This window comes from Coregonus lavaretus, assembly GCF_964263955.1.
Source record: "Coregonus lavaretus genome assembly, contig: HAP1_SCAFFOLD_10007, whole genome shotgun sequence".
NCBI classification, from domain to species: Eukaryota; Metazoa; Chordata; class Actinopteri; order Salmoniformes; family Salmonidae; genus Coregonus; species Coregonus lavaretus.
Window position 1 is genome coordinate 1 of NW_028156140.1, and position 10,942 is coordinate 10,942.

The following is a 10,942-nucleotide window of genomic DNA, read 5'->3' on the forward strand; positions in this document are numbered from 1 at the left end:
TGATCCCTGGAGCTCTACCCTCCCTGGTCACTTAGAGAACACCCCGACAGCATTGCTTGGTGACTGGGTAGGCCTCACCTCGCCTACCACAACCACAATGGCCCTGACCACAACAAACTGGAGCTGACTGACCAGACACTCGATTGCAACTGAACCACATGGATCGGATCAAGCCGAATCTATCAATGTTGTGGAATACTGATGATTCAAAATTACATTTAGGATACCTCCCAAATGGCACCCTTTTCGGACACTGTTTTTTAAAAAAAAGACACTAGATAGGGAATAGGGTGGCATTTGGGACGCACATCCTCTTATTCCCCATATAGTGCACTAGTTTGGGGCTCTGGTGAAAAGTAGTGCACTTTATGGAGGATAGTAGTGTCCTAGATAGGGAATAGGGTGTCATTTGAGACGGAGCGGTGATGGAGTACTACCCACCTGGCTGTATTCATGAATGCACACCGTAGCGAAACGTTCTGCCAGTGGGGAAACGAAAACAAACATTTCTTATTGGACAAGTTTCAGGTAATCCCTCCACTGTTTTCAGTTTGTTTTCTACCGTTAGGTGTCTTGTGAATAGGCCTACGACCCAGACTTCTAACACAGATATGTACTGTAGGAGAGCTAGGCCGCGTCCCAAATGGCACCCTATTCCCTGTATAGTGCACTACTTTTGACCCCAGTAGTGCACTATATAGGGAATAGGGTGCCATTTGGGACCCAGTACTACATAGCTCAGCTGAGATGTAAACCACGTGGATGGCCTGATAGTAGCACACAGATGAATGTAGCTAGTTCCACCCAGAGACATATATTTTAGCCTGTATAAAATGGCTCTGGTACCATCTGTCACTGGTCACTGTCATAATGCATCTTGCATCATCCACTCCTCAACCCAACTAACCTCTTGGTGTCACAGTGCTGAACCACCAACTCTCCTAGATCTATATTATGCAAATACACAGCTACTTGTATAGAGTATGTAGCATCCTTTAACAGTGTTCTTCAGTCCTGGTCCTGGTGTTTTAGTGCTGGACTGGAACAAAAGCCTGCAACAGGACCAGTGGTCACGAACACAAAAATTAAGATCTCGATCATTATCGGTTTAAAATGCACGCGCACAAACACACAACACACACACTCACACACACACTCCTTCCTTTTTTTGCTACACAAACCCTCCTCCAAAGAACCATAAACTGCCAAAACTAAATTATTTCCTGATGTGAAGTATCTGCCTTTTTCTTTTAATCTGTGACATGTTTATGCAAAAGTATAGATCAGGAACCTTCATAATGCTTGTTGTTGTTGTTGTTGTTGTTGTTGTTTGATACACATGATAAGAAGAACTTTGATAAATAAATACTGCTCAACCACCACTCCATTTTAAGATAAATGTCGTTCTTTTTCACTGTGTCAAGGAAAATACCCACTGGTTGAATCAACGTTGTTTCCACATAATTTCAATGAAATTACGCTGAATCAACGTGTAATAAACGTTGAATTGACTTCTCTAGTCTCATTCGTATCTTATCTCATACATCTCTCCCCAGAACCTAAATGAGCATCGACGCAATTATGTGAGATTTTAGTTCTGGGTTTCCAAGATTACATTCATTATCACACAGTTTTCAAACTGTTACAGACAACATGCGTAAACTTTCCATTCCCATTCACTTGCTGACTCTTCAGACCATCACAGATAATGATTGCCGAACGTCTTACTATCTGGTCCAACTGAGCATGGCAAACCCACCAAAAAAGGAAGTGCACAGTTGTCCAGAGTTGAGGGGTCATGGGTCACGCCCTCTTGCAGCATAAATGTCAAAGTTAATCCGGTAGGACCTTCACCCTCCTGGAGCATCATTGGAGTCTGTGGGAGGGCTGTGGTCGAAAGTAGTGCTCTCAATAGGGATTGACCAGGGCTCTGATCAAAAGTAGTGTGCTATATAGGGAATAGGGTACAATTTGGGACTCAGTCAAGCAATCCCCATGGAGGCATGTGACTGCGGGGCCCCTAGCCTCATACCTCCATCCAGACCATGGAGAGGGCCAGTAGAGACAGGAGGGAGAGCCCAAAGAGGAGGTGCCCTGGCCGGGGGGATGAGGCAGAGCGGACCCCCTGGAAGAACGGAGCTACAGCTGCAGAGAGATGGAGATGGGAGAGAGAGAGAGCGAGAGAGAGAGGAGGGAGGAGAGCGAGAAAGAAAACAAGAGGTCAGACTACGTACTTAGGGTTAGTCTGAGGGGGGTAATGAGTGGGTACTGTCTAGGGTTAGTCTGAGGGGGGTAATGAGTGGGTACTGTCTAGGGTTAGTCTGAGGGGGGTAATGAGTGGGTACTGTCTAGGGTTAGTCTGAGGGGGGTAATGAGTGGGTACTGTCTAGGGTTAGTCTGAGGGGGGTAATGAGTGGGTACTGTCTAGGGTTAGTCTGAGGGGGGTAATGAGTGGGTACTGTCTAGGGTTAGTCTGAGGGGGGTAATGAGTGGGTACTGTCTAGGGTTAGTCTGAGGGGGGGTAATGAGTGGGTACTGTCTAGGGTTAGTCTGAGGGGGTTAATGAGTGGGTACTGTCTAGGGTTAGTCTGAGGTGAGTAATGAGTGGGTACTGTCTAGGGTTAGTCTGAGGGGGGTAATGAGTGGGTACTGTCTAGGGTTAGTCTGAGGGGGGTAATGAGTGGGTACTGTCTAGGGTTAGTCTGAGGGGGGTAATGAGTGGGTACTGTCTAGGGTTAGTCTGAGGGGGGTAATGAGTGGGTACTGTCTAGGGTTAGTCTGAGGGGGGTAATGAGTGGGTACTGTCTAGGGTTAGTCTGAGGGGGGTAATGAGTGGGTACTGTTGGTAGGTGAAGGGAGAGGGAACGAGGGAGAGAAGTAGGAGAACATCATGCATATCATCAGTCCCCTCCATCCATCCCTCCATCTCTACTCACCCACACATGCCCTCCCGTCCTTGGTGGGCTTGTGGCCCCTGGCACATGTCTTCCTGGTGCCACAGTTATAGTGGCCGTAGGTGTTGATGCAGACTGGACGGTTCTTAGGGCACACTGGGGGCCCACCCTGTTGCTTACACTCGTTGTTGTCTGGGGGGAGGGAGGGTTAAGGTGGGGGGGAGGGGTCAAAGTGGAGCAAAGGTGTTATGGATTTCATCCCCCCCAAAACATTTGGTTGATAAAATATTTTGATCAACTAAATATTTTCTTGAAAGAGAGTGTCTGATTCACTAGTTGTCATCTGGCACGGGGCAGGGGAGGGCCAAGGTGGTTGGTGGGGGAGAAGAGAGGGGGGAGGTAGTGAGACAGGGGGAGGGTGAAGAGAGGGGGGAGGGATAGTGAGGTGTGAGGTAGTGAGACGGGGGGAGGGTGCAGAGAGGGGGGAGGGATAGTGAGGCATGAGGTAGTGAGACGGGGGAGGGTGTAGAGAGGGGGGAGGGATAGTGAGGCGTGAGGTAGTGAGACGGGGGAGGGTGTAGAGAGGGGGGAGGGATAGTGAGGCATGAGGTAGTGAGACGGGGGAGGGTGCAGAGAGGGGGAGGGATAGTGAGGCGTGAGGTAGTGAGACGGGGGGAGGGTGAATAGAGGGGGAGGGATAGTGAGGCGTGAGGTAGTGAGACGGGGGAGGGTGTAGAGAGGGGGGAGGGATAGTGAGGCGTGAGGTAGTGAGACGGGGGAGGGTGCAGAGAGGGGGAGGGATAGTGAGGCGTGAGGTAGTGAGACGGGGGGAGGGTGAATAGAGGGGGAGGGATAGTGAGGCGTGAGGTAGTGAGACGGGGGAGGGTGTAGAGAGGGGGGAGGGATAGTGAGGCGTGAGGTAGTGAGACGGGGGAGGGTGAAGAGAGGGGGGAGGGATAGTGAGGCATGAGGTAGTGAGACGGGGGAGGGTGTAGAGAGGGGGGAGGGATAGTGAGGCATGAGGTAGTGAGACGGGGGAGGGTGTAGAGAGGGGGGAGGGATAGTGAGGCATGAGGTAGTGAGATGGGGGAGGGTGAAGAGAGGGGGGAGGGATAGTGAGGCATGAGGTAGTGAGACGGGGGAGGGTGAAGAGAGGGGGGAGGGATAGTGAGGCGTGAGGTAGTGAGACGGGGGAGGGTGAAGAGAGGGGTCAGATGGAGGGATGGAAAATGTATGGGAATAATTGATTACTGATAAGATCTTGTGCTTTGAAAAGATTGTTGGATTCCATCAATGTTGTTTTATTGATTTATTTGGGATGGTTGATTATTCTTCAACTAATTCTAATAAATTAGCAAAAAGAGGGAAAAAAAACGTATTTTCAAGAGAAACAAAGAAAAGTAGAAAAATCAAAAGGTTTCACAGAGAAGAGGACACTTATGAAAGATCAAAGAAAAACAGAGATAATCTACTGTGGTTCAAATGAGTAAAACAATATGGAGTATCATCTGTCTTTGACAGTATACATTATCTCGATGACAAGGCATATTTCTTATGTTGCTTCAAGGTATCTCATTCACTGCCCTCATATACCTGCAGAGAGAGGGAGGGAGGGAGAGAGAGAGAGGAGGGGAAAAGAGAGAGACAGATATACAGACAGAGCGAGAGAGATAGAGAGAGGGCCAGAGAGGAGAGAGAATGAGAGAGAGAGCGAGAACTTCATTTATTAATCTGTATGTTTACTATATTGTAAGTGTTATGTTATATTCCATCTATTCTCTGCCAGACAAGACAGAGATCTACATACCTGCACAGCGGCCATTCTTGACAAGGAATCCTTCCCCACACTGAAAAAGACCAGAACGTCAGTTCAAAGACACATCCAGCTCCACCATTTTGAATGGTAACAGAAAGGCTGAATCATCAACCACTGAATAACTACTAGTGAACAACTACACGTGTATTTCATTTGATGGTCTTGGGAGAAAGAAGTCAAACGGTTAGAAATATCCATACGATGTAATAAAACAGAAATACAATACTACTGTTGTCATAAAGGGGTAAGAATGTAGTCACTGGTCATGGGTTGGCTGAAACATTAGCCAGGGTCATAGTTCATATGTCATGGTGTAGGTCCGTGGTGCGTACCTGGGTATCAGGGGTCAGCACAGACTCCTCCCCTTCTTTAGGGTAGCCAATCTCCATCACAGAGTTCATATCACCAGGCTGCAGTGGGCGGGCCACGGAACGGCCATCCGGCCAATAGACCTCCACCACGGTGACCTCGTCCTTGCCTGTGAGCCAATGTGAAGAAAGGAAGATAAATACAGAAGCTATCCAGAACTCCTAGCTAATATGTCTACGATATGTCTACTGCACAGGAGGTTGGTGGCACCTTAATTGGGGAGGATGGGCTTGTGGTAATGGCTGGAGCGAAACAGGTGGAATGGTATCAAATACACCAAACACATTAGATGCCATTCCATTTGCACCGTTTCAGATATTATTATGAGCCGTCCTTCCCTCTGCAGCCTTCACTGTGCCCCATGCACTTGTGGAGATCTGAGAGGATTCGATTGGTATAAGCAATATGGCAAAACTTCCACCTCATAGCCAGAGGGGAAATTGAAGCAATTATCATATTGACTGCACCTGTCAAAACCTCTCAGATCTCTACAAGTGCATAGGGCGTAGGGTCTAGGGGTCCATTTGGGATTGGGCCGTAAATGGGACACAAACAGGAAGTTACCCAGTCCGAAGTGGGCGACAGGCTCCATCTCACAGAGGTACCCCGAGCCTCCGTCGATGATGCGTGTGAGAGCCCCGCTCTGATTTGTGTAGGCCGTGACTCGGGCCCCACGGGCAAAGGAGCCGAACCGCGTGCGAGGGATTACACGCAGCCAGTGATTGGACGAGCCCTGTCAGGGTCAAATATCAGGGGGTAAAGGTGATGGGGTCAGGAATATGTCGGATGATATCATGGGCCCTGTTCAAACACTTGAGAGTACATCCTCTCCTCCTTCCTTCCTTCCTTCCTTCCTTCCTTCCTTCCTTCCTTCCTTCCTTCCTTCCTTCCTTCCTTCCTTCCTTCCTTCCATATAAATATGATAATAAACAAGGAGTTAACATATTGATTTGTAATCATCGTCTTGCATCAAAATATCTAAATGAAATCTCATCTGCTTGCAGTAACTCTCCACCAGGGAGCAGTAATGAGGTAGTGAACATAGAGAGAAAGAGGGGTCTGGATGGATAGAACCCGTTGTAGCAGGATCAGGACTCAAGCACTGATGGTAAATCACCAATATTAGCTTTACAGTTAAAAAATAATAATAATACCCAAAATAAGACGAAAATTGACTACTTTAAAATAGAGGTAGTCATCAATGGCGCTGCCTGTGCTGTCACAGAAGCCATTATGGCAAAGATGCAATGATGTGCCTTCTCTCTACCTCTATGGTAGTGACTGACCTGAGTGACCTTGAAGACAGAGATGGGCTGAGAGGCACTCTCCCCATGAGCCACCAGCAGGTCCAACTGACCGTCCCCGTCAAAGTCTGTTACCGTGGCACCTGTCAATCACAGAGTCAAAACATCAAACGGCCAATCAAAAACAGGGCCTGTTTAGCCCTCGTAAACCAGGGGAACCACCTGAACCGGGTGTGTCGTAACTTCTGTTTTTAACCAATACTCAGCAAAAACAGAATACATTAGTTTGAGAATACTTTATTAATCTTGTATTACAGGGGTGTCAAACTCAATTCCTGGAGGGTCGAGTGTCTCCAGGTTTTCGCTCCTAGTTTGATTGATAAATGAAGGTCATTGACGAGTTAGGATCTCCCCTAACCTGGTTGTCAAGGTCTTAATTAGACATGGCAACAACAAAACCAGCTGATACACGGTCCTCCAGGAAACTAGTGTTTGACTCCCCTGTTGTATAGGGACCAAAATAATGAGTCTGCAAGGTGTGGTTACCTGTACCCCGGCCCTGTGGCTCTGCTGCCTCCCCTATGTTTAGCTCCTCTATCTGGGGGTCAGCACCAGCCCTCCTGGCCACCCTGGAGGAGCAGGCAGACAACACATTTCAGAAACGGTCTTTCTTTCTCTCTCTCTCTCTCTCTCTCTCGCTCTCTCTCTTTTTCTTATTATCTCACACCCACAGTTATTATCTCACACCCACAGTTATTATCTCACACCCACAGTTATTATCTCACACCCACAGTTATTATCTCACACCCACAGTTATTATCTCACACCCACAGTTATTATCTCACACCCACAGTTATTATCTCACAGTTCAAGTCAAAGTTGGCGTCAGGGGTCAGAGGTACCTAAAGAGCCTGTTGGGGGCGTGTCCTCTGTAGGCGATGTTGTTGAAGAAGATGTCCAGCTCCTGGTCGTTGTCAAAGTCAGCAGCAATGACCGTCCTCACAGGAGAGGGAGAGGAGAATGGCCCACTGGCTATGTCCTGAGGAGAGAGAGAGAGAGAGAGAGAGAGAGAGAGAGAGACAGAGAGAGAGAGGGATAGAGGGAGGGAATAGAGAGAGAGAGAGGGAGGGAGGGAACAGAGAGAGAGGGAGAGAGAGAGGGAGGGAGGAAGAGAGGGGGGAGGGAACAGAGAGAGAGAGGGAGGGAGGGAGGGAACAGAGAGAGAGGGAGAGAGAGAGAGAGAGAGAGAGAGAGAGAGAGAGAGAGAGAGAGAGGGAGGGAGGGGGAGAGAGAGAGAGAGAGAGAGAGAGAGAGAGAGAGAGAGAGAGGGGGGAATGAACAGAGAGAGAGGGAGTTAGGGAACAGAGAGAGAGAGGGAGAGGGAGGGAGGGAGAGAGAGAGAGAGCGGAGAGAGAACAGAGAGAGAGGGGGAGGGAGGGAACAGAGAGAGGGGGGAGGGAACAGAGAGAGGGAGAGAGAGAGAGTGCGAGAGAGAGAACAGAGAGAGAGAGGGAGGGAGGGAACAGAGAGAGAGGGAGGGAACAAGAGAGAGAGGGAGGGAGGGAACAGAGAGAGAGAGAGAACAGAGAGAGAGAGAGAGAGAGAGAGAACAGAGAGAGAGAGAGGGAGGAGGGAACAGAGAGAGAGAGAACAGAGAGAGAGAGAGGGAGGGAACAGAGAGAGAGAGGGAGGGAGGGAACAGAGAGGAGAGGAACAGAGAGAGAGAGAGAGGGGGAACAGAGAGAGAAGAGAGGGGAGGGAGAAGAGAGAGCGAGAGGGAGGGAACAGATAGAGAGAGGGAGGGAACAGAGAGGGTTAATCCACTTCCCTTTTAGCCCATTTCCTCTGCTCTATCCCACTACCTCCCTCCCTCTCCCATCCATCCTTCAATCCCACTCCTCTCCAACCATCCATCCCATCCATGACGTCCCATTCCTCCTTATCTCCCTCAGCCACCTCCCTCCCCCAATCCTTCCATCCCCTCCCTCCCTCCCTCCCTCCCTCCATCCATCCCCTCCCTCACCCTGAATCTCTGGTTGTTGTCCTGTAGTACAGTCTGTGCTGGCCATTCCAGTTTCCGTAGACGATGTCAGTCTTTCCGTCAGCGTTAAAGTCTGCCAGCGCCACGCCTCGGCCGTGTTGGTGGCGGTCCTCCACACCTACAGGGGGAGCCACATCACTGTCATAAGAACAACTATGCAGAGATCATGGCTATGGCCCAATTATCTCTTCTTCCTCACACACCCTAGACACACAAACACCCTTGGCACACACACCTGTCCTAGACACACACCCACCCTCGACACATACCCACCCTCGACACACACCCACCCTCGGACACACACACCTGCCTGTTGAACCATGTCAGTGAAAGTTCCGTCTCCATTGTTCCGGAACAGGAAGTTAGGTCCGTTCTCGTTGTCACAGAACACGTCAGAGCTGCTCTGGCTCAGGATTGGTCCAACCACTACACCACGCCCACCTGGTGGAAGGAGACAAACAGATAAATTATATAGAAGGTATTGGTTTGAGATGGGTAAGCCCACACACACTTATTCCATTCACTCTTGTCTAGTACCTGTGTACTTGTTGACCCCGGCCTGTGCTGCTACGTCAGACAGGGCGATGATGCCTTTGGCCAGGTCACTGGCTGCCTCGTCCATCTCTATCAGGGCATGGGGACCAACATTACCACTGGCATAGTTAGCTACATACACAGCATAACGCCCTGTACCCTACAGGAGAGAGAAAAGGGGGGGAGAGACGGACAGACAGATAGACGACAGACAGACACACAGAGATGGCCAGAGAAAATAGTGAGAGGATGGATTGATTCATAATTAAATTGATAGACTGATTCATGAATAATTAGATGGATAGACTGATTCATGAATAATTAGATGGATAGACTGATTCATGAATAATTAGATGGATAGACTGATTCATGAATAATTAGATGGATAGACTGATTCATGAATAATTAGATGGATAGACTGATTGATTCATAATTAAATGGATAGACTGATTCATGAATAATTAGATGGATAGACTGATTCATGAATAATTAGATGGATAGACTGATTGATTCATAATTAAATGGATAGACTGATTCATGAATAATTAGATGGATAGACTGATTGATTCATAATTAAATGGATAGACTGATTCATGAATAATTAGATGGATAGACTGATTGATGGATAATTAGATGGATAGACTGATTGTTTGCATACCTTTCTGTCCACACACGCCACGGAGCGTCCTGCCATCCGATTGGCTACTCCTCGGCGCACGTTGATGTCATCACCCAGCAGGTCCTCGAAGCGTCCGTTACGGAACTTAAAGAGCTTGTCAGAGTATGTGGCCACGACCTTCCAAAAGAAGATTGTTACTGACTACCAGAGTAAGCATTGTTGTTGTTGTTGTTTACTCGGCTAAGTATTGTTGTTGGTGTTGTTTGTGTTTACCAGCTGTTATATTGTTATTTACCAGAGTAAGCGTTGTTTGTATTGAGGAAGTAGATCTCTTCCCGCCCGTCCCCGTCTACGTCGCAGGCCGTCACCCCGATGGCGTTCCCCAGGGGTCTCTCAGGGCGTAGAAGGGAGAGCTGCGGTCGCCACCGCTATGTTCACCAGCCTCCGCTGACCACGGTCATACTTCAGGACCAGGTTAGGACCGTTGTACCTGAGAATGGAAGTAGAGAACATTAGTAGGTATAGTTCTAAATGGCACCCTATTCCCTGGATAGTGCACTACTTTGACCACAGCCCTAACTTCAGGATCAGGTTAGGGCCGTTGTACCCAAGAATGGGTGTAGGTGAGAACATTGGGTAATTTATGCATAGCCTGTAAGTCCTATGGTCAGTAAACTGTACTCAATGATGGCCTTGAATGCTCTCTCCTCTCCATCCCCCTCTAACTCTCTCTCTAACTTCATCCCCCTCTAACTCTCTCTCTATCTCTCCATCCCTCTCTAACTCTCTCCTCTCCATCCCCCTCTAACTCTCTCTCTCCTCCCATCCCTCTAACTCTCTCCTCTCCTCTCCTCTCCATCCCCCTCTAACTCTCTCTCTAACTCTCCATCCCCCTCTATCTCTCTCTAACTCTCTCTCTCTCTCCATCCCCCTCTAACTCTCTCTAACTCTCCACCCCCTCTAACTCTCTCTCTAACTCTCTCTCTCCTCTCCACCCCCCTCTAACTCTCTCTCTAACTCTCTCTCTAACTCTCTCCTCTCCTCTCCATCCCCCTCTCCATCCCTCTCTAACTCTCTCTAACTCTCCATCCCTCTAACTCTCTCTCTAACTCTCCATCCCTCTCTAACTCTCTCTCTCCATCCCTCTCTAACTCTCTTCTCTCCTCTCCATCCCTCTCTAACTCTTCTCTCCTCTCCATCCCTCTACCTTTCTCTCTAACTCTTCTCATCCCTCTCTATCTCTCTCTCTTCCTCCTTCTCTCTCTCCTCTCTCTCTCTCCCTCCTACATCTCTCTCTCTCTACTCCCTCTAACTCTCTCCTAAATCTCCATCCCCCCTTCTAACCCCACTCTCCTCTCCTCTCTATCCCTCTAACTCTCTCCTCTCCCCCCCCCCATCCCCCTCTCTAACTCTCTCCTCTCCTCT

The 10,942-nt window shown here is 48.8% G+C and overlaps 1 pseudogene across 1 annotated transcript; it reads right to left on the bottom strand.

Annotated features, from left to right (window-relative positions):
* Window positions 1–2,032: 2,032 nt before the first annotated feature.
* LOC311126744 (cartilage acidic protein 1-like) lies at window positions 2,033–10,007 on the bottom strand (annotated as a pseudogene). Its single transcript has 13 exons — window positions 9,956–10,007; window positions 9,557–9,694; window positions 8,902–9,058; window positions 8,671–8,805; window positions 8,347–8,482; window positions 7,226–7,362; window positions 6,870–6,952; window positions 6,366–6,466; window positions 5,644–5,812; window positions 5,043–5,188; window positions 4,702–4,741; window positions 2,937–3,086; window positions 2,033–2,145 (listed from the first exon to the last, which is right to left on the bottom strand). The product of its transcript is annotated as a cartilage acidic protein 1-like (transcript).
* Window positions 10,008–10,942: the final 935 nt, after the last annotated feature.